Raw genomic sequence first — 22,072 nt, forward strand, 5'->3', positions numbered from 1 at the left:
ATTGGGGGGGGGGGGCCTCCGCTGGCACCCACCTTGGCCGGCCTGGCACTGCTTGCTCGCCAGCCCTGTCCCCTGCTGCCGCCACCAGTTGCCTCCCTCTGCAGGGCGACCAGTGGGGCGATGGGGGAGAGGGGCAGGGAGAACCTCCTGCTGGTACCTGCTTTGGCTGGCCTGGGGCCTGCGGGCTGGGGGCAGCTCCTGCATTGAGCATCTGCCCCCGGGTGGTCAGAGTACATCATAGCGCCTGGTCAATTTTGCATATTAGGCTTTTATTACATAGGATGATACAATCGTATGAAGTAAGTTGCATATTATTATCTCTACCTTACAGCTGAGGAGACGGAAGCCCAGAGACAGGAACCCAGGCTCACCTGTTACACTGTGCTGTGAGATCTGCCTTGTAGCCTGTCCCTCTAGCTGACCGTAGTCCGTACCACCAGTCAATTAAACTGTCTCCTGTGTGGTACTACCACAGGAAAATAAATAAATAAGTAAAAGAGAGGAGTAGCTCTTTAGGGTGAATCAGACGTTTGAGATCTGTGGCTGATTATTCAGAGAAGCTTGATAATAATCCTGGTCATGGTCTCGGGGCGCAGTCCGTGAGCTCTGATACCTGTGACCTTTTATCGCAGCCTCAGTGCCACTCCTTCCAGGAACAGCCAGTCTGTAGTTCCCGCAGGTGCTGACTTTGACCCCTCCTGTCAACACGAGAGAATGAAAGTAGAGATAAGGGTGAGCGGTAGGGGTCCACCCAAAGTGTGTTTTTTTTTAGGGAAAGGAACCCTTAGAGCCACAGTGTCTTTAAACAAACAAAAACCCAACAACTGTCTTTGCAAGATTATTGATATAATACACAACCATTTTAATAGAATCCAACAACTTTAGAAATTAAAAACCAGTAAACCAAAAGCTCTTCAAAAACAACTGCTGTTAACTCTTGGGCATGTCTTTCTTTTGATTTTGTGTGTGTTTTAGTGATTTTACTATTGCTTGATCTATAGAAGCAAGTAGAAGGGTACCCAAAACATAATTGGCTATCCTCTTATTTATCAGAACAACAGCAAGTGCATATGTAAAACCATACTGTCCAATACACCAGCCAATAGCTACATTGATATGTGTTGTGTAAAATACACAGAGGATTTCAAAGACTTGGGGGAGGGGGAAGAATGTAAATGATAATCTTTTGGATGTAAAAGACTGAGTAAAATATTATTACTATAATAAAACTTTACCTGCAGCTCATATATGATTTCCGTTGGGGAGGCTAATGTAGCATGCTGCAGGTTGTCACAAAGAGACCCATGAAGGAAAAAACTGGGGGTTTAATTCCATGACATCATTATTTGTTTCTTAACATTTTTTTCTGATTATAAATGTATTATATAGTTTTTAAAAAAATCAGGAATACAGGAAAGAATAAATTAGTAAGCAAAACTCTTCCATAATCAGAATCATTATTTTTTAACATTATAGCTTATACTCTTACAAATGATATATATATATATATATACATACTGTATATAGTCTGTTCTACAAACTTTTTTTGCTAAATGTATTATAGACTTCTTTCTATAATAATACATAAGTCAGTATAATACGACATGAATGGACCATAAGATTAATGTTCTATATAATACATTTTTCATGGAAAAAATTAAAATGTTACTGAGATTCCAATAGTGCTTTTATCATTAATTCATAGGAATTTTAGGGTGTTAACTCTTCAAGCAATGTGTCTAGAAATTGGCAGGTGCTCAATTGCTATAATGAACTGAATCGAAGAAACATTCAATTCTATCTATCCAACCTTTATGCCAGGAGGATTAGCAGCCATTTATTAGAAATATATAACCATTCTGTACTCAGGAAACATGCTTTGCCTAAAATATACACCTCTAGGGATTTAAGACCAATAGATTAATATTCTATATTATATAGTTTTTCATGACATTTTTTAAAAAAATGTACTTTTATTGATTTCAGAGAGGAAGGGAGAGGGAGAGAGAGATAGAAAAATCAATGATGAGAGAGAATCATTGATCGGCTGCCTTCTGTAGGCCCCCTACTGCGGATCGAGCCCGCAACCCGGGCATGTGCCCTTGACTGAAATTGAACCCGGGACCCTTCAGTCCGCATGCCGACGTGCTGTCCGAGCCAAACTGACCAGGGCCATGAGATTTTAAAAAGGTAAAACGTCACCTAGTGGAGCATAATGAAGATGTTTTTGGAGGGCTTGACTGGTTTTTCCTGGAGTTGGGGCGCAGAGGCAGGGAAGAGCCCTAAGGTGAGAGGCAGTCCCTCCTGCAAAGATGGAGAGTGGGCTGTGAGTCACGACAGTGGGTGCCACTGGCGCTGATAGCCTGTCTGAACCTCTTTAAAGAACCCGCCTCTGGGGAGTGAGGGAGGAAGAGTCTCTAAAGAACACAAAACTGCCCCAAAGCGAAGGAGCCAGTGTTGGAGATTTTGTGTCACCAGTTCACTGGCCACGGTCCCCTCCGTAAACTCTCCTTCTCCCCGCCCCAACTCTGTGCCGTCCAGAAGTAGCCAAGACTGGTTAGAACTGGAGGCCCGGCAAGGAAAGAAATAAAATCACTCTGCTTTCCCACCTGAGGTTATGTCTACACTCCTGGGGAGAAAAGCTGGAATTGGACGAGAAATGGAAGTTCTGACGTTAAAACTGCCCTGGCTATTTCAGTACCTCCAAATGAGATGGTGAATACTGGAATGTTCCCGAACACGCCATGGGATCCACCCTCGGCATTGACCTGGGCAGGAGAGAAAACCCAGGAGAGAAGATCTGAAGACAGCAGTGGGAGATGAATTTGCTTCCTCCTGTATCTCATCAATTTGGTTAACGGGCCAGCTTCTCCCGTGAGTGTAAGCCTTCCTTATCGCGGAACCTGCATCCCAGCGTTTAACAACCTGAGATGACCCAACTGACACCGTAACCACGTGAGGCTGGTTAGTCTGGGATCCAGTGAAGATTCTCTACTAGACGCAGCCGGTTCTCTGCACTAAACACACTGGCCAGGCATCCGCGCCTGGCGCCTCTGGGGAGCAGTTAGAGATGCAGCATTGCAGGCCCCCCCCACCCCCAGACCTTCGTAATGTGGATCTGTTTTCGTGGGATCCCAGGTTGATTCACATGCACATAAAGGTGTGTGAAGCATTGATTAGTGAGCTCAGGATGTTTTGGATGCTCATTTTGATGTTGGGGTTGTGGGGTGCGGAGTGGGAAGGAGCTTAGAATTATGAGAGCTGGGCCCTCGCTGTGTTACCCCGGGCAAATCATGTCCAGGACTCCTCTGCTTTCTCATACTTGTCTAATGGGATGAAAGGAAGGGCCCGTCTGGTTCTGGCGTCCTATAATTCTCAGAAACTTTGCTGAAGCAAAAGGAAAAAATAAAGCCCAGGTGAAATTTAATAAACACGGTAATGGATTGATTAAAGTGCCACGGCGGCTTTACCTTGTGCAGCTTGGGGGAAGGTCTTGTCCACGCATCCAAGCTCATCCCACAGCCCTGTGTCAGCCCAGATGAAAAGTAATTTCCTGCTTAATAACAATTACCCCTTCTTCACTCAGGAGGGTGCATATTTTATGGGAAAAGGAGATTATTACTAAAACAAAATGATATTTAGAGCAGCAGCCTGCTAGGAACTTCTGAATCATTTATATTGGAATGATTAGTAAATTCTTTATTTGAAAAACAGTTAATTGGGATTATTTTGGTATGCAAGGATTTTTTTTTTTAAGGAAAAAGAAATAACTGTTGAAAAACACAAGAAAAATCACACATACTCAACAACTCATACTTGGCTTTCTGAACGCAAGCCATGTGTTGGTGGAGAGAAAGGACAGGATTGAGGATCCGTGCTTAGGGATATGCTCAGGAGCATCCCTGTCGCACTGTGTGACCACGGCCACGTCTCTTTCCCGCTGCAGCTCAGCTCTGTTGTCTTAAAAGTGATCGGATCGGGCTCTGCCATCCTGCATGTTCATCGCTGCTCCTTTTAGAGCTCACCTGGGACCTGGGCTGAGACAAACAACAGGAACCCACGCAAGCTCAGTGGGAAGGAACTGGTCAGTGAGTAATGTCTGCTCTGGGCAAGCGAACAGTGAGTGACCAAGTCAGTTCCATTCGTTTGCAAATTCCTGAGCTCGAGGCTCTCTGAGGACATTGGCTATTAAATATTTCCTCCCAAAAACATTTATAAAATTGATTTTAGAAAGAGGAAGAAAGAGAGGGAGACATGTCGATATGAAAGAGAAACATCGATCAGTTGCTCCCGCATGTGTATGGGACGATGCTCCAGCCAACTGAGCCACCGAGGCCAGGGCTAAAAGGGTCTTATTATAGGGTAAAATGAGAGAGAAAAAGACTGATTAGTATTGCTATTTTGGAGTCTTTTAAAAGCTTGAAGTATGCATTTATTTTCGTGGTCTTGATAACAACATGCAGGACAAGCTCTGAGGAAAAGAAAACTGTCTGGATTTAAAAGAAATTCCGTGTGAGATGTCTGACAGGTTGACAGTGATTTATGAAATGATTCCTCTGTTTGGTCAGAACATAGATGGTTGTTCCACTCGGACCCTTTATCTGAAACAGATGCCAATCTCTAAATCAGGCACGCCGCCATGAGGAAGGTAGCATTTTTGGGTAAATTGTTGTGGATCCGGGAAGTGATATTGTGGATGAACACATGGTTATTGGCTTCTTGGCATAGAAGTCATTTCACCAGTCATCTGTCTGTGTGATTTCCCCCCATTCTCCAGGGATTGCTTGGTCATGAGGAAAGAGTGGACCATGCTGTGGAGAAACCTGGTTTGATGGGATGGGGGAGTAGCTCCTTCTCAGCCCATTGAGGGAGCGCCGCTGGGCTTCAGTCTCACATGTAAATCCCTCAAAGGAAGCTAGATTAAAGTATCCCATAGCGTTCACAGAAGGAATACATTCAGTTTTCCTTTTCCCCTTTTAGGTCATTGAGCTCTTAATTCAGTGGTCGACTTCCTATTTCCCATTTTAAAAAGGAAAATGTCACTGTTTTCATCATCGCTTGGTTCTTCGATAGTTTTTGATAGTCAGCTAATGATCATTCCCTTTGTACTTGAAAGCAACAAGCTCATTCCTTTATTCGTTGGTTCAGTAAAAAGTATGCATTTAATTCCCTGGCTGAGAGTAGGACACACGCCTGGCTCCCTGGTTACAGTGCCGCATAGGCCATGCCCTGTCCTCAAGGTTTATAACCCAGCGTGACACCAGAAATATGTTCAAAACGAAAGAGGTTTTTTTATTCTTTTATTTTGCAGTAAAACAAAAACACAGACTTCATTGAGGCACAGATACACTTCCCAGCAAGGAAGGAAAGGGTTTCCAGTGCCTGGAGCAACTGGTTCCTGTGTACTTCTCACAGGAAGGTGGGAAGTGGGTGGGACTGGCTGCAGAACTAAGGCGGAAGCAGCTCCCCAAGGAGGAGCCAGGCAGGAAGAGAGGGGAGGGAGGCCCTAGAGGAGGAAGAGAAGGAGGAAACAGAAGGGTCCTGAGGAAGGTGAAGGAGGAGAAGGGGTGGGGAGGGGAGGGAAGAAGCCTTGGGGGAGGACGTGGCAGTGAAGGGCAGTGCTGGCCTCAGCTCTCGTACAGCGCTGACCAGGCAGACCTCCCTGACTGGGTGGGCCCAGCTGGGCCTGCTCCAGAGGAGGAAGTTGCCGCGGGACGAGGGGTCTGTGGAAGGACCCCAGGCCTGGAACACATGTACAAGTGGCGGCCTTGGTTGGGTCCTGGCTTCTTCACAGTTCATATCACACATGGCTCCCTGTGGCCCCTGCAGAGGGTCATGGGCAAGGGGACCCCAGCACAGACTTCCAGAGTGAGGTCCTTGCCTCCTTCTCACCCTTGGCCTCTGAAGGCTTGGCCTGCCCCTCAACGTCTTCGCCCACCACCTCATCTTCTGGGGTCTTTGGAGTGACAAGGGCACACAGGCTAGGAAGCTCCAAATTGGGAGAAGCTTGGGGATGGCTGGAAGTAGCTCATCTGGTTTTTGGCCTCTGCTGGAGCCAGCCTGACTAGGCGGAGCCCTGGTTGAGCGCACACGGGCTTTGTTTTGGCACATCTGTCCCTGGATTTATTGCTGAGCTCAGCGCTGACTGCTTGGACAAAGGCTCTTGTTGGAGATGAACTGGAAGTGCAGGACCTCGAGCTGAGTGCCTGACAACTCAGGGAGGAAGTGGGGGCAAAGAGGTGGGCACTGTTTGCTGGCACAGAGGTGTCGACATACTCAAGACTGCACCCACGGGGCAATGGTCAGAGCCCATCACCTCTGGCAGCAGGAAGAAGGCCTGGGAGGTGTCTAGGACCAGGGTCCTGTCCCCAGCACACAGGTAATCTGGGAGCCATAGTTCAGATGGCAGGTGCCAACGGTGAAGGCCCCTCCTGCTGTGGGTGGAGGCAGCCGTAGGTATCACTAGAGGCCTGTGTGGGACCCAGCCCGGCAATCCAGGTTACTGACCAGGCCGTCATCCACTTGTATCCTGGGTCCTCTTGAAAGCATTCCTGGGGTGGTGGTGAAGGGAGAGGCAGAGCTAGAAGCCAGGAACAGGAAGGGACTTAGACCAGCTGCTTCATTTTAGACAAGAAAATGTGTTTGCTCCAAAAACTACTGCTCAAGGTCACAGCCCAGCTCTGGCAGAGCTGGGATTCCATGTCCATCCTTCCTGCTTTGTTGTTTGTGTAATCAAAGCAGTTCTTAGAATTGCTCACCAAAAGCATGTGAAATAGGAAGCTAAAGGTGGCTGCCTCTAGAAAGCAGGGCTGGGCCCAGCATTAAGAAGACTGCTGGCTATTTGGGTTATCTTGTGTCAAAGCCCTCACTGACCATCCCACTGACTCAATGCAACGAATGTTCAAAGAACACTGATGACATGCCAGATAGGATGCTAGGGACAACATGGGGACCTGAGCTGGTTCTTGGGATCAATGAGACTTTTAGGAAGTGATCGGGAGCTGAAAAGTAAAGGCTGAGCAGCAGTAACCCAGGCAGAGGCTGTGATGGGCCTGTGGAGGGAGGGAACCCTGCGGGGAGGCCAAACTGGGGGCCAGAGTAGCAGCAGGAGATGACCACTGTAGTTCATGCAAGGAGATGAAGGCCGCTTAGGCTAAGGGAGTACCAGAGGAGACAGAGAAAAATGGAATGAAGAGGTGATGTGGAGCTAGACTCTACAGGACTTCCTGAGCAATTGAATGTGGGAAGGGTGGGAAGGGAAGAAGGACAATACGAACTATTTCTAGGCTCTGAGAAGAGCAACCCAGAGGACGATGGTGACATTTTGGGAGACGAGAAGACTAGAAAAGCTGGTCCTGTGGGAAGTGGGCATATCCTGCTACTTTGGACAGTGTTTGTCATGTGACCCGGTACTATCAGTTCTCTTTTCCTGGAAGAAAGGAGGTAGGAGGTGCACTTAGATCTAGGATAGCGCTGAACCTAGGAGAGAAGGCAGAAAGGTACGTGACACTGTCACCAGAAGCAGAGAGAACAGTCTGAATGAATGTCTGCCGAGGAACAAGGTCGGGAGGGACAGAAGGCTCATACTTTGCAGTGTACACCCTCTTCCCCACCACCGTTATCTCATTTCTGCTCATTTTCTAGGTGGGAGCTTACGTGTTTACGTGGCTCTTCCGCAAACTAATCAAGGGATCTTCCTAGAGGACCTTCTTGAGCCAAGCCCAGCGCTGAGCTATGCCAGCATAAGTTACTGACATCCCCCCTACCCCAGGAGGGAAACTGGCCTGCAGGGCAGCGGCTCTCAAACCTGACTGTACAATAAAGTCAGCCTGGGAGCTTTTGAAACGTACTGCTACCCTGGCCCACACCCAACGGTTTCTGATTTAATTGGTCAAGGTATTGATATTTTGCAAAAGCTCCTTGTTCTAATGTGCTGTCGGGTTTTGAGAACCATTGGCCTAGAGGGACTCAGAAATGAGAGGTTCATGCAAGAAAAAAGACAGAAGGGAGGGGATGCCCACCAATTCAGGGTATAGTGAGAAAAGCCAAAATCAAAATTACTTTTCAATGGCAGAGAGAAGATGACCTGGCAAGAGTGGACAGTGTGTAGGGGGACTGAGGACTAAAACAGAGGCTGGGCACAGACCAGAAAGAGCCTGGAAAGCCAGGCCTGGAAAGCCAGAGGTAAGAGGGAGGCATTGAAGGTTCGTGAGCAGGAGACATAGTGTGTTAGGAAGTGAGCAAGGCAATGTGATGTTCAAGGCCTTTGAAATCTGGCTCCCAAAGCAGCCATCTCCGGCCCCTCGCCTCCCTTCCCAGGTCACCCCTAATAAGAACAGGACTCGCAGCTCGCTATGCACATCAGGCGAACTCTCCACCTGCAGCCTTTTCTCATGCTAGAGTGCTTTGCTCCCCTCGCCCCGAAGCTCTACTCCTCTCACCTTTGAAGATTCACACATTCCAGATGCCTCTCCTGAGGGCCCAGGAGTGCCACTTCTGACTCCCCAGCTGCTGGCGCTGCCACCTCTGCCTCAGCCCTGAAGACACTGTTCTATGAGGGGCTGTCATGTGTCCATAGCCCACCACGAAGAGAGCTCTGAGGGGCCCAGAGCCAGAACTGGGTGGTGACTGGTCCCCAGTCTGTGACGCAGGGCCAGGCCAAAGGTAGGGGCAGTGATGTCTATTGAATGAATAACCAACCCTCAGTGCTTTGAGAATAGTATTTCCGACTAAGCTCTATTTCTCCATGAAGGAAGCTGCCCCTGGGCAAACAAACAAACAAAACAACAAAACAGCATTGGTTGGGTGGCTGAACCCAACCACAGTCAGGAGTGGCGTCAGGGGCCTAGTGGAGCCTTGCCAGGTCGCCTGCATCCCAGTGATCAATGGGGCAAGGGCGGTGTTTGGGTCTCCAGAATGATCATATGGGGCTGTGTTCGGGTCTCCAGAATGATCACATGGGGCTGTGTTTGGGTCTCCAGAATGATCACATGGGGCTGTGTTCAGGTCACACAGAATGATCACATGGGGCTGTGTTTGGGTCCCCAGAATGATCACATGGGGCTGTGTTTGGGTCCCCAGAATGATCACATGGGGCTGGGGCTGTGTTCAGGTCACACAGAATGATCACATGGGGCTGTGTTTGGATCCTCAGAATGATCACATGGGGCTGTGTTTGGGTCCCCAGAATGATCACATGGGGCTGGGGCTGTGTTCAGGTCCCCAGAATGATCACATGGGGCTGTGTTCAGGTCCCCAGAATGATCACATGGGGCTGTGTTTGGCTCTCCAGAATGATCACATGGGGCTGTGTTTGGGTCCCCAGAATGATCACATGGGGCTGTGTTTGGGTTCCCAGAATGATCACATGGGGCTGTGTTTGGGTCACACAGAATGATCACATGGGGCTGTGTTTGGGTCACACAGAATGATCACATGGGGCTGTGTTCGGGTCACACAGAATGATCACATGGGGCTGTGTTTGGGTCCTCAGAATGATCACATGGGGCTGTGTTCGGGTCACACAGAATGATCACATGGGGCTGTGTTTGGTTCCCCAGAATGATCACATGGGGCTGTGTTTGGGTCCCCAGCATGATCACATGGGGCTGTGTTTGGGTTCCCAGAATGATCACATGGGGCTGTGTTTGGGTTCCCAGAATGATCACATGGGGCTGTGTTTGGGTCACACAGAATGATCACATGGGGCTGTGTTCGGGTCACACAGAATGATCACATGGGGCTGTGTTTGGGTCACACAGAATGATCACATGGGGCTGTGTTCGGGTCACACAGAATGATCACATGGGGCTGTGTTCGGGTCACACAGAATGATCACATGGGGCTGTGTTTGGGTCCCCAGCATGATCACATGGGGCTGTGTTTGGGTTCCCAGAATGATCACATGGGGCTGTGTTTGGGTTCCCAGAATGATCACATGGGGCTGTGTTTGGGTCACACAGAATGATCACATGGGGCTGTGTTCGGGTCACACAGAATGATCACATGGGGCTGTGTTTGGGTCCTCAGAATGATCACATGGGGCTGTGTTCGGGTCACACAGAATGATCACATGGGGCTGTGTTCGGGTCTCCAGAATGATCACATGGGGCTGTGTTTGGTTCCCCAGAATGATCACATGGGGCTGTGTTTGGGTCCCCAGCATGATCACATGGGGCTGTGTTTGGGTTCCCAGAATGATCACATGGGGCTGTGTTTGGGTTCCCAGAATGATCACATGGGGCTGTGTTTGGGTCACACAGAATGATCACATGGGGCTGTGTTCGGGTCACACAGAATGATCACATGGGGCTGTGTTTGGGTCCTCAGAATGATCACATGGGGCTGTGTTCGGGTCACACAGAATGATCACATGGGGCTGTGTTTGGATCCTCAGAATGATCACATGGGGCTGGGGCTGTGTTCAGGTTCCCAGAATGATCACATGGGGCTGTGTTTGGGTCCCCAGCATGATCACATGGGGCTGTGTTTGGGTCACACAGAATGATCACATGGGGCTGTGTTTGGCTCTCCAGAATGATCACATGGGGCTGTGTTTGGGTCACACAGAATGATCACATGGGGCTGTGTTTGGTTCCCCAGAATGATCACATGGGGCTGTGTTTGGTTCCCCAGAATGATCACATGGGGCTGTGTTTGGCTCTCCAGAATGATCACATGGGGCTGTGTTTGGGTCCCCAGCATGATCACATGGGGCTGTGTTTGGGTTCCCAGAATGATCACATGGGGCTGTGTTTGGGTTCCCAGAATGATCACATGGGGCTGTGTTTGGGTCCCCAGAATGATCACATGGGGCTGTGTTTGGCTCTCCAGAATGATCACATGGGGCTGTGTTTGGGTCCCCAGAATGATCACATGGGGCTGTGTTTGGGTTCCCAGAATGATCACATGGGGCTGTGTTCGGGTCACACAGAATGATCACATGGGGCTGTGTTTGGGTCCCCAGAATGATCACATGGGGCTGTGTTTGGGTCACACAGAATGATCACATGGGGCTGTGTTTGGATCCTCAGAATGATCACATGGGGCTGTGTTTGGGTTCCCAGAATGATCACATGGGGCTGTGTTCGGGTCACACAGAATGATCACATGGGGCTGTGTTTGGGTCCCCAGAATGATCACGTGGCTGTGTTCAGGTCTCCAGAATGATCACATGGGGCTGTGTTTGGATCCTCAGAATGATCACATGGGGCTGTGTTTGGGTCCCCAGAATGATCACATGGGGCTGGGGCTGTGTTCAGGTCCCCAGAATGATCACATGGGGCTATGTTTGGCTCTCCAGAATGATCACATGGGGCTGTGTTTGGGTCACACAGAATGATCACATGGGGCTGTGTTTGGGTCCCCAGAATGATCACATGGGGCTGTGTTTGGGTTCCCAGAATGATCACATGGGGCTGTGTTTGGGTCCCCAGCATGATCACATGGGGCTGTGTTTGGGTTCCCAGAATGATCACATGGGGCTGTGTTTGGGTTCCCAGAATGATCACATGGGGCTGTGTTTGGGTCCCCAGAATGATCACATGGGGCTGTGTTTGGGTCCCCAGCATGATCACATGGGGCTGTGTTTGGCTCTCCAGAATGATCACATGGGGCTGTGTTTGGGTCCCCAGAATGATCACATGGGGCTGTGTTTGGGTTCCCAGAATGATCACATGGGGCTGTGTTCGGGTCACACAGAATGATCACATGGGGCTGTGTTTGGGTCCCCAGAATGATCACGTGGCTGTGTTCAGGTCTCCAGAATGATCACATGGGGCTGTGTTCGGGTCACACAGAATGATCACATGGGGCTGTGTTCGGGTCACACAGAATGATCACATGGGGCTGTGTTTGGGTCCTCAGAATGATCACATGGGGCTGTGTTTGGGTCACACAGAATAATCACATGGGGCTGTGTTCGGGTCACACAGAATGATCACATGGGGCTGTGTTCGGGTCACACAGAATGATCACATGGGGCTGTGTTTGGATCTCCAGAATGATCACATGGGGCTGTGTTTGGGTTCCCAGAATGATCACATGGGGCTGTGTTCGGGTCACACAGAATGATCACATGGGGCTGTGTTCGGGTCTCCAGAATGATCACATGGGGCTGTGTTTGGGTCCCCAGAATGATCACATGGGGCTGTGTTTGGGTCCCCAGAATGATCACATGGGGCTGGGTCTGTGTTCAGGTCACACAGAATGATCACATGGGGCTGTGTTTGGATCCTCAGAATGATCACATGGGGCTGTGTTTGGGTCCCCAGAATGATCACATGGGGCTGGGGCTGTGTTCAGGTCCCCAGAATGATCACATGGGGCTGTGTTTGGCTCTCCAGAATGATCACATGGGGCTGTGTTTGGGTCCCCAGAATGATCACATGGGGCTGTGTTTGGGTTCCCAGAATGATCACATGGGGCTGTGTTTGGGTCACACAGAATGATCACATGGGGCTGTGTTTGGGTCCCCAGAATGATCACATGGGGCTGTGTTTGGGTCCCCAGCATGATCACATGGGGCTGTGTTTGGGTTCCCAGAATGATCACATGGGGCTGTGTTTGGGTTCCCAGAATGATCACATGGGGCTGTGTTTGGGTCACACAGAATGATCACATGGGGCTGTGTTCGGGTCACACAGAATGATCACATGGGGCTGTGTTTGGGTCACACAGAATGATCACATGGGGCTGTGTTTGGGTCACACAGAATGATCACATGGGGCTGTGTTTGGATCCTCAGAATGATCACATGGGGCTGTGTTTGGGTCCCCAGAATGATCACATGGGGCTGGGGCTGTGTTCAGGTCCCCAGAATGATCACATGGGGCTGTGTTTGGCTCTCCAGAATGATCACATGGGGCTGTGTTTGGGTCACACAGAATGATCACATGGGGCTGTGTTTGGGTCCCCAGAATGATCACATGGGGCTGTGTTTGGGTTCCTAGAATGATCACATGGGGCTGTGTTTGGGTCCCCAGCATGATCACATGGGGCTGTGTTTGGGTTCCCAGAATGATCACATGGGGCTGTGTTTGGGTTCCCAGAATGATCACATGGGGCTGTGTTTGGGTCCCCAGAATGATCACATGGGGCTGTGTTTGGGTCCCCAGCATGATCACATGTGGCTGTGTTTGGCTCTCCAGAATGATCACATGGGGCTGTGTTTGGGTCCCCAGAATGATCACATGGGGCTGTGTTTGGGTTCCCAGAATGATCACATGGGGCTGTGTTCGGGTCACACAGAATGATCACATGGGGCTGTGTTTGGGTCCCCAGAATGATCACGTGGCTGTGTTCAGGTCTCCAGAATGATCACATGGGGCTGTGTTTGGGTCCCCAGAATGATCACGTGGCTGTGTTCAGGTCTCCAGAATGATCACATGGGGCTGTGTTCGGGTCACACAGAATGATCACATGGGGCTGTGTTTGGGTCCTCAGAATGATCACATGGGGCTGTGTTTGGGTCACACAGAATGATCACATGGGGCTGTGTTCGGGTCACACAGAATGATCACATGGAGCTGTGTTCGGGTCACACAGAATGATCACATGGGGCTGTGTTTGGGTCTCCAGAATGATCACATGGGGCTGTGTTTGGGTTCCCAGAATGATCACATGGGGCTGTGTTCGGGTCACACAGAATGATCACATGGGGCTGTGTTCGGGTCTCCAGAATGATCACATGGGGCTGTGTTTGGGTTCCCAGAATGATCACATGGGGCTGTGTTTGGGTCCCCAGAATGATCACATGGGGCTGTGTTTGGGTCACACAGAATGATCACATGGGGCTGTGTTCAGGTCTCCAGAATGATCACATGGGGCTGTGTTCGGGTCTCCAGAATGATCACATGGGGCTGTGTTTGGGTTCCCAGAATGATCACATGGGGCTGTGTTTGGGTCCCCAGAATGATCACATGGGGCTGTGTTCGGGTCACACAGAATGATCACATGGGGCTGTGTTCAGGTCTCCAGAATGATCACATGGGGCTGTGTTTGGGTCCTCAGAATGATCACGTGGCTGCAAGCCGCTGGAGGGCTCTGGCCAGGATTGCAGCAAGGGATGGATGCACACCTTAAAGGCCAGCGCTCAGGCTTCCCAGGGCCCAGCGTGGGGATAGCACACGTGGACTAGGGTCAAGATCTCCTTCCCTTCCCATGTGCAGATCTTGTGCGGCATGAGGAGGGCCCAACCCTCAGTATCCAGAGCCCGAAGTTCCTCTTGTTTCCATAGCAACCCAGTTCCCATTTTGAGTGGCAAGTAGGTACTCAGGCCTAATTCAGCAGCCATGGGGGTAGTTGTGCTGTCCTTACCCAAGGTGGCTACACCCTAATAGCTGCTACGCTTGCGGCTGAAGCTGAAATAGGAGGTGTAGGCTGGGCCCTGTCCCTGGTCACCTTGCTGTCCCGATGGCCGCACCCAGCGTGCCCAAAATGCGTGCCGTGGCCTGGCAGTACAGCGGTGGCTCCTCGTATACCAGTGCTTGCTGAGGGCTCTGGACCGCACTAATGGTCCAGCTCACCACGCGCAGCATCTGGAGAGCAAACTGCTGGTGCCTCGCACCCCGAAGCCCAGAGACAAGGGGATGGAGGGGCGCTCCAAGCTGCAGGGCCTGGCATCCTGCTCGCTTGCTCTGAGATTCATGCATTTTAGGCAATGCTAAATATTCTCTTTATTCTGATTGTGGTATTTGAGTTGGTCATATATTCACATGATTCAGAAATAAAAAAAAGAAGTTTTATTCTAACTCCTGACCCCACCTACCCAATTTCCCGTCTTCAGCCTCTTATACATAAACCACTCTTGTTATTTGTATAGCCTTCTAGCATTAATTTTTGTGCAGATATAAACAAACATAAATATATTCCCTTTTTAAATTTTTTAAAAAATCTTTATTGTTGAAAGTATTACATAGGTCCTCCTTTCCCCCCATTAACCTCTTCCAGCTTGCTCCTGTCCTCCACTGCCCCACCCCCAGGCCCTCACCACCCTATTGTCCATGTCCACGGATTATGCATATATGCATACAAGTTCATTGGTTGATCTCTTCCTACCCACCTTCCCCTGCATTTCCTCTGAGGTTCAACAGTCTGTTCATGCTTCTATGACTCTGAGTCTATTTTTGATCATCAATTTATTTGGCTCATTGGATTCCACATATGAGTGAGATTATGTGATACTTAACTTTCTCCAACTGACTTATTTCACGTAGCATAATACTCTCCAGGTCCATCCTTGCTGTTGCAAACGATAAGAGTTCTTTCTCTTGTAATGCCCTGTAGTATTCCACTGTGTAGCTGTACCACAGCTTTTTTATTCACTCATCTGCTGATGGGCACTTAGGCTGTTTCCAAATCTTAGCTATTGTAAATTGCACTATGAACACAGGGGTGCATATATCCTTTCTGAATGGTGTTTCTGGTTTCTTAGGATACATTCCTAGAAGTGGGATCACTGGGTCAAAAGGGAGTTCCATTTTTAATTTTTTGAGGAAACTCCATACTTTTTTTCCATCATGAATATATTCTTATCTCCCCCCTACTTTTACATAGAAATTGGGGTACTGTACAGATTATTTTTGCATCCTGCCATTTTCATGTACTAGCTGCCCTGAGATATTTTCACAGGGCATGGAGAACTGCATTCTCTTTTTCACAGCTGTGTAATATTATGTAAATACACCATGATTTATTTATCCGCCCGTCCACATGGACATGGGTGTTTCCGGCCTCTCGCTCACACACGCGCACCACTCTGCAAACAGTAATGGGATTTACCTGTCACTTGACTTCATGCTGGTTTAAGTGTAGCTGTAAAAAAATTCTCAGGGGTGAAATTGCTGAGTAAAAAAGTAAATGCATTTTTAATTTTGATAGGATTTGCCAACTAGCTCCCCAAAGGATCTTACCATTTTGCTTTCTTGGCAGCAATGCATGAAAGAGCTTACTTCCGCTATTTATTACAGAACATGTTGTAAAATTTTTGGACTGGATTTTTGCCAACTTGATAGGTGAAAATGATATCCTTGTATAGTTTTGACTTGCATTATCCTAATATATAAAAAGCCAACTGGACGGACAACCAAACACAGGCTGCATGGGGCGACGAGGCCAGCAGGGGGGTTAGTGAGGGACGACCAAACAACTGAACAGAGGGCTGTGTGGGGTGACCAGGCTGGCAGGGGGGTTAGTGAGGGATGATGAAACAACTGAACAGCAGGCTGCATGGAGTGACCAGGCTGGCAGGGGGGTTAGTGAGGGGCGACCAAACGACTGAACAGCAGGCTGCATGGGGCGATCAGGTTGGCAGGGGGGGCAGTTGGGGGCGACCAGGCCAGCAAGGGGGGCGCGCAGTTAGGGGCGACCACGCCAGCAGAGAGGGGCAGTTGGGGGTGATCAGGCAGGCAGGCAGGTGAGCAGTTAGGAGTGAGTGGTCCTGGATTGTGAGAGGGATGTCTGACTGCCAGTTTAGGCCCGATCCCCGGCAGTTGGACATCCCCTGAGGGGTCCTGGATTGGAGAGGGTGCAGGCTGGGTTGAGGGGACCCTCCCCCCCCCCCCCCCCCGTGCATGATTTTCATGCACTAGGCCTCTAATCTATTATATAAAAAGCCTGTGGCCATCATGCCGTAATGACTGATCAGCAGGAGGCTGCCTGCGCGGGGTGGGCAGGGCTGCGTGCATGGCGAGTCGCATGTGGGTGGGCGGGGACTTGACTCTGGAGGACTTGACCGGAGGCACAGGTGGATTTCTGGGTCCTGCCAGGGCAGTGGGCGGGATTCTGGGTCCCGCCTCCTGTGGCGGCAGCAGTGGCCGTGGGACTCTTTCTGGGTCCCACCCAGCCACAGGACTCTGGGTCCTGGGTATCACATGATTTCGTGTGCTGGGCCCCTAGTTCTTATTATAAGTGAGCTCAAACATCTTTTCATATGGGTAAGAGACTTACTTATTTTTCTGTGACCTGTTACTGTTTCTTGATCATATTTCTATTGCTTTTTTGATATTATTTTCTACACAGCTTCTAGGTGGAAACTTTACTCTTCATTTATGAACATTTATTCTAAGGACCTGAGATAAGTCCTTTTTATATGTGCATTTGTTTAAACCTTACAGCAAGACTGGGGTTGGGTATGGCCACCCCCTTTTAACAATGAGAAAACGAAGATTCAGAGTAGTTAGGTAGCTGACTATAGGCCACACAGCCAGTAAGAGGCAAAACTGATGTTCAGATGCAAAGTTGTCTTATTCCTAATGTCTTTTTCTTAATCACCCAACATCACTGTTTTTCTTAGGCAGAGACCAGAATGGAGGAATTCAGAGTGGCTTTCAAGTCCCAAGCAAATATGACAGAACAGGGTTTTGCTGAGATCAAGCTGGGTGGCATGCGGACGCCCCGCTGAGATTAGAAACATGCCTTGCCTAATCCACCCAGTGAATAATCCACAGGAGATTGATTGTACATCCCCCAGGAAAGCTTCCCCCCTGAAGCTGAAGCCAAGAGGAAACAGAAATGACAAGTGGCTGAAATTACACAGGAAAAGGACTACACTGAGTCAGGCATCAAAGAGTGTGTGTGGCCACTGTGAGCCAGCACAGAACCAAACTTTACCCCATAGTGGCTTCCCGTTAGGAGCCCAGAAAAATATTAAATATTGCTGCTCCTTCTGCTCCTGCCATCTCACCTGATTCTTCCTCAAACAGCATGGCCCGCACTCGGAGCTCAGTTCTTGAGAAGGATCGTTCCCCCTCTCAGCTGTCATCTCTATTTGAAGTTGCTTGTGCTGTGGATGAAAAATAGAGCTGGCCCCAAAGAGAAAAAGAGATAAAACTGTGGCTCATTTTTGGCGTTTGACAAATCTGCAAGATTCGACGCAAGTGCATTACCAGATGATTAAGACCCTGGGTTTCCCCTCGGAGAGTGTGAGAACAGACTCCCCAGTAATGGAACCGCTGCAATTTCCTGCCAGTTCAAAAGTATAGCCAAGATGCCCTTCTCACGCTTTGCACCAGTTGTGTTCTAAAAGCCATCTTCCTCGCTGCAGGTCTCCCATTTTCTTTCACTTTAGTTTATTGTGACTCAGTAAAGTAGTAAAGCAAGCGAGGTAGCAGGCATGTTCAGAAGCGTGTGCTAACAAGATCCGGTGGTGCATCCTGATCATGCACAGGAGGGGAGTGCAGACAGGCTTGGTGTTGCTGAGCATTTAATTAAAGTTTTCATTAGGACACAGAGGTTCAGCATTTCCCTTGGATGTATATGTTCAGAGGTAGAAAACCCCCTGGAAATGGATTTTCAGCATTGACGGCAGAGGTGAGCTGGTGCGTCTAACCAGGAAACTTTCCGAGCTGTAGCCACACCACAGAGCAGAGCATGGCAAATGTTTCTGTAAAGGGCAGATAGTAAATAACATGGTTTTAAGGTTTCTGTCACAAGTACTCACCTCTGCCATCGATTATAGTGCAAAAGCAGACAGAGCCAACACATAAATGAATGAGAATGGCTTTGTGCCAATAAAACTTTATTTGAAAAAATAACAGGCAGTGGACAGGATATGGCCAGAGCCATGCAGCAAAGCATGAGTGCTTTCCTCCCGAGGTAGGAAATCCTGCTCTGGGCAGTGCCCTCTATAAAAATTTCCAAATATGGATGCCTCTAGCCACAAAAATAGAGCTAGACACCACCAAAAGGACCAGGGGGTGGGTCTTCCTCCAGTTCTTTATTTCATCATTCTTTTTGCTCTTGTCTCCTTCTATTTTTTATTATCATTTTTTAATCTTCACCTAAGGATATTTTCCCATAGATTTTCAGATAGAGGGAAGGGACAGGGAGGGAGGAGGGAGGACAGAGAAAGAGAGAGAAACACTGATGCAAGAGAGACACATCGATTGTCTGCCTCCCGCAAGAGCCCTGACCGGTATGGGCCCTCGGGGATCAAACCCATGCCCCGTCAGTCCACAGGCCAATGCTCTAACCACTGAGAAACTGGCCAGGGCTTGTCTCCTTTTAGTCATAAGCTATTTATGTAATACTTTTTCTATCATGTGCCATGGGTCTCTGATCTTTTCGGTTCACTTCCTCAACGTTCCTGCTGACCCTGGAGACACCGGGGGAAGAGTGGGCTCAGGGCTCATTCACACCTGGGTTAAATCTCGGCTCAACCACTTATTTAAGAAGCTGCTTGACTACTGGGATTGTGCTTGTTAATCCTTTGAATGAGGCTTAGGTAAATATTCCATAAAGTTATTGTGATGTTTATGAATAGGAATGAAGCTTCACCAGTTACTATTTAATAAGTACTAAAAAACATAACAAATAAGTCTAAATTGTTACTACTAGTTAGTAGTCTCTGGCATTCTCTCTACTTTTATGAGTTTTTCTTCCAGGCTTCCATATTTGATAAGGTTGGAAGCAGAGAAGTCCTACGATGAGAATACGTAATTGTTTTGGGCACTGTTGAGCTTGGCTCTGAGTGACAAAACACAAGATAACAGTGGCTTAGACCAGAGAAGCTGGGCAGCATGGTGCCTGGATGGAAGCCCCTTCCATCCTGCACCTCTCACATCCACATTTTGTCCAAAGTGTCTGCTCTGGCTCTGTGGCAGGTAAGCAATTAGAAAGGTTAGGCAGAAAGGGCAAGGAGCAGGAGGCTTTGCCAAATCAACCGGTGGCTCCCTCAGATGCTCTCTGACACACAAACCTGCTTTACCTTCTACGGTCACTGCAGTCTCCTTGTGTCTCTGTTTACTTGCTTATTGTCTGTTTCCTTCAATAGAATATAAGCTTCAGGAGTTCAGAGACTTTGTTTTATTTGCCACTGTTTTCCTCAAACCGGATACAAGGGCCGGCATGTTGAGGTGCACATCAAGAGTGTTTAGAATGAATTTCAGAGTAAAGTCATTTCACATGGACATACTGAAAGGATTAACTCTGTATCCTTCAGAGTGCTCTGTGCACAGTAGATTCTCAATACAAATACCTGGTGAACACTGGAACAATGAGCAGAATATCAGTCAGCTTGGATTAGTGCCAGGAAACAATAATAATTAACTATAATTACATGCTAACGAATATGCAAAGTGTTTTACATGCTTTACCTCGTTTACCCTTCTACAACCCAAGGATAATATTTATAGCAATACTAGAGGCCCGGTGCATGAAATTCATGCATGGGTAGGTCCCTAGGCCTGGCCAGTGATCAGGGCCAATCTGTGGGGAGACCAGAGGGGTGATCAGGGACCCCACTCATACCTGCCTTGGCTGGCCTGGGGCCACCCGCTCACCGGCCCTGCCCCCGTCACTGCTGCTGGTCACCTCCCTCTTTGGGGTGACCGGCGGGGTGATCGAGGCCCCACTTGTACCCACCTTGGCTGGGTTGGTGCCGCCCGCTCACTGGCCCCACCCCCCATCACCACTGCCGGTCAGGGCCTGTGGGCTGGGGAAGCTCCTGTGTTGAGTGTCTGCTCCCTGGTGGTCAGTGTGCTTCATAACGACTGGTCATTCCACCATTTGGTCGATTTGCATTAGGGTTTTATATAAATACATTACTACTAGTAGTAACAGTACTAGTACTAGTGGTAGCAGTTCTAGTGGTAGTGCAACCAAAACCAAAGTTCGCCTGCCTGCTATCATGAAAGCCAAACTCCTGAGACAGATGGTGGTGAAAAAGGAAAGAGGTTTATTCAAGTACTGGTTACCTGAGAAGATGGGAGATTCTTATTGGTATGGTGTGCGCCATCCTGGTCTTCATTGTCCTGATTCTATGGTTAAAGGTCAGCAAATATTCTGAAACTGGGATGACTGAAGGTTGCAGTCTGCATCTTCTGAGGTTAGTTAGGATTCTTATACAAACATGCTGTTTATCTACTATAGAGAGTGCCTGGGAAAGGCCCCTGAGCTGATTGTCAACTAAATCCAATGGTGCCTGGCAGAGCCATGCCCTGGAAACACACCTTGCCAGAGACAGGAGTGTTGTCAGCCTGACCTTCATCTCAGGTGCCAGGAGGTGGGTTTTGTTATCTAAATCCAGTCAAGCACCAGGAACAAATGTGATTATTCGGGCCCACCCAGAAGTGACGATTACAATGAAGCCACAACAATGCACATAATCTCCTTTGTCTTGGGCTTTAGTAAAACTTCCTGGTACTTTGCTGTATAAAATAAATGTGCTGTATCGGCTCTGGGTCACTGTCTCTCCATCAGAGGACAACTGTCCCACCCGGCCCCAGCTTTTTCCTTCTATCTCTGTGTCTGTCTCTTTCATTTTCTCAATCCCCAGCCGCCCCTACTCAGGAACCGGATTGCTCTCTAGCTGCACTGGATGTGGAAAAGAGAGAAATATTTATAATCTACAAGCTACATATTAGTCAGAGATATATTTACAGAAACAATGACAAAAGAAAAGTGGGATGGGTTACAGTAGTGGCAGCAGTGCTAGTGGTAGCAGTACTAGAGATAGTAGCAGTACAAATGGAAGTATTAGTGGCAATAGTCGTGGTGATAGTACTAGTAGCCCTAGTGGTAGAGCAGTAGCAGTACTAGTGGTAGTAGCAGCACCAGTGGGGGTAGCAGCAGTAGCAGTACCTGTGGTAGTAGCAGTACTAGTGGTAGCAGTAGTTGTATTAGTGGTAGCAGTAATAGTACTAGTGGTAGTAGCAGCAGTAGCAGTACAAGTGGTAGTAGCAGCACTAGTGGGAGTAGCAGTAGCAGTACTAGTGGTAGCAGTAGCAGTATGAGTGGTAGAATTAGCAGTACTAGTGGGAGTAGCAGCAGTAGCAGCAACAGTCATCTCATTTTAATGATAAGAAAATTAGACTTCAGGGAACTTAAATAATTCGCTCAAGGTCATACCTCTGAAAGAATGGTAAAACCAGGACTTGACTGACCCAGGTGTATCAGATTTTAAGGTCTGTAGTCTTAAACACCAGACTGTATTGCCCACAAAGGACCCCGCTAAACGAGGTGGATAGAATGAGGTGATTTCAGGATTCCTGGACTAATTAGAATAAGAGATGTTTGAAGTGCAGTAGCCCAGTCTTTAATATGTGTGGCAAAGAAATACTAAGCAGCACTCTGC

The 22,072-nt window shown here is 48.6% G+C and overlaps 1 pseudogene across 1 annotated transcript; it reads right to left on the minus strand.

The window, feature by feature from the left end:
• Positions 1–522: 522 nt before the first annotated feature.
• On the minus strand, positions 523–21,784 carry LOC307113455 (DNA-(apurinic or apyrimidinic site) endonuclease 2-like; annotated as a pseudogene). The gene is made up of 4 exons: positions 21,580–21,784; positions 5,641–6,580; positions 2,702–2,768; positions 523–698 (listed from the first exon to the last, which is right to left on the minus strand). The product of its transcript is annotated as a DNA-(apurinic or apyrimidinic site) endonuclease 2-like (transcript).
• Between the last annotated feature and the right edge of the window lie 288 nt (positions 21,785–22,072).

This window comes from Cnephaeus nilssonii (assembly GCF_951640355.1).
Source record: "Cnephaeus nilssonii genome assembly, chromosome: 17".
NCBI classification, from domain to species: domain Eukaryota; kingdom Metazoa; phylum Chordata; class Mammalia; order Chiroptera; family Vespertilionidae; genus Cnephaeus; species Cnephaeus nilssonii.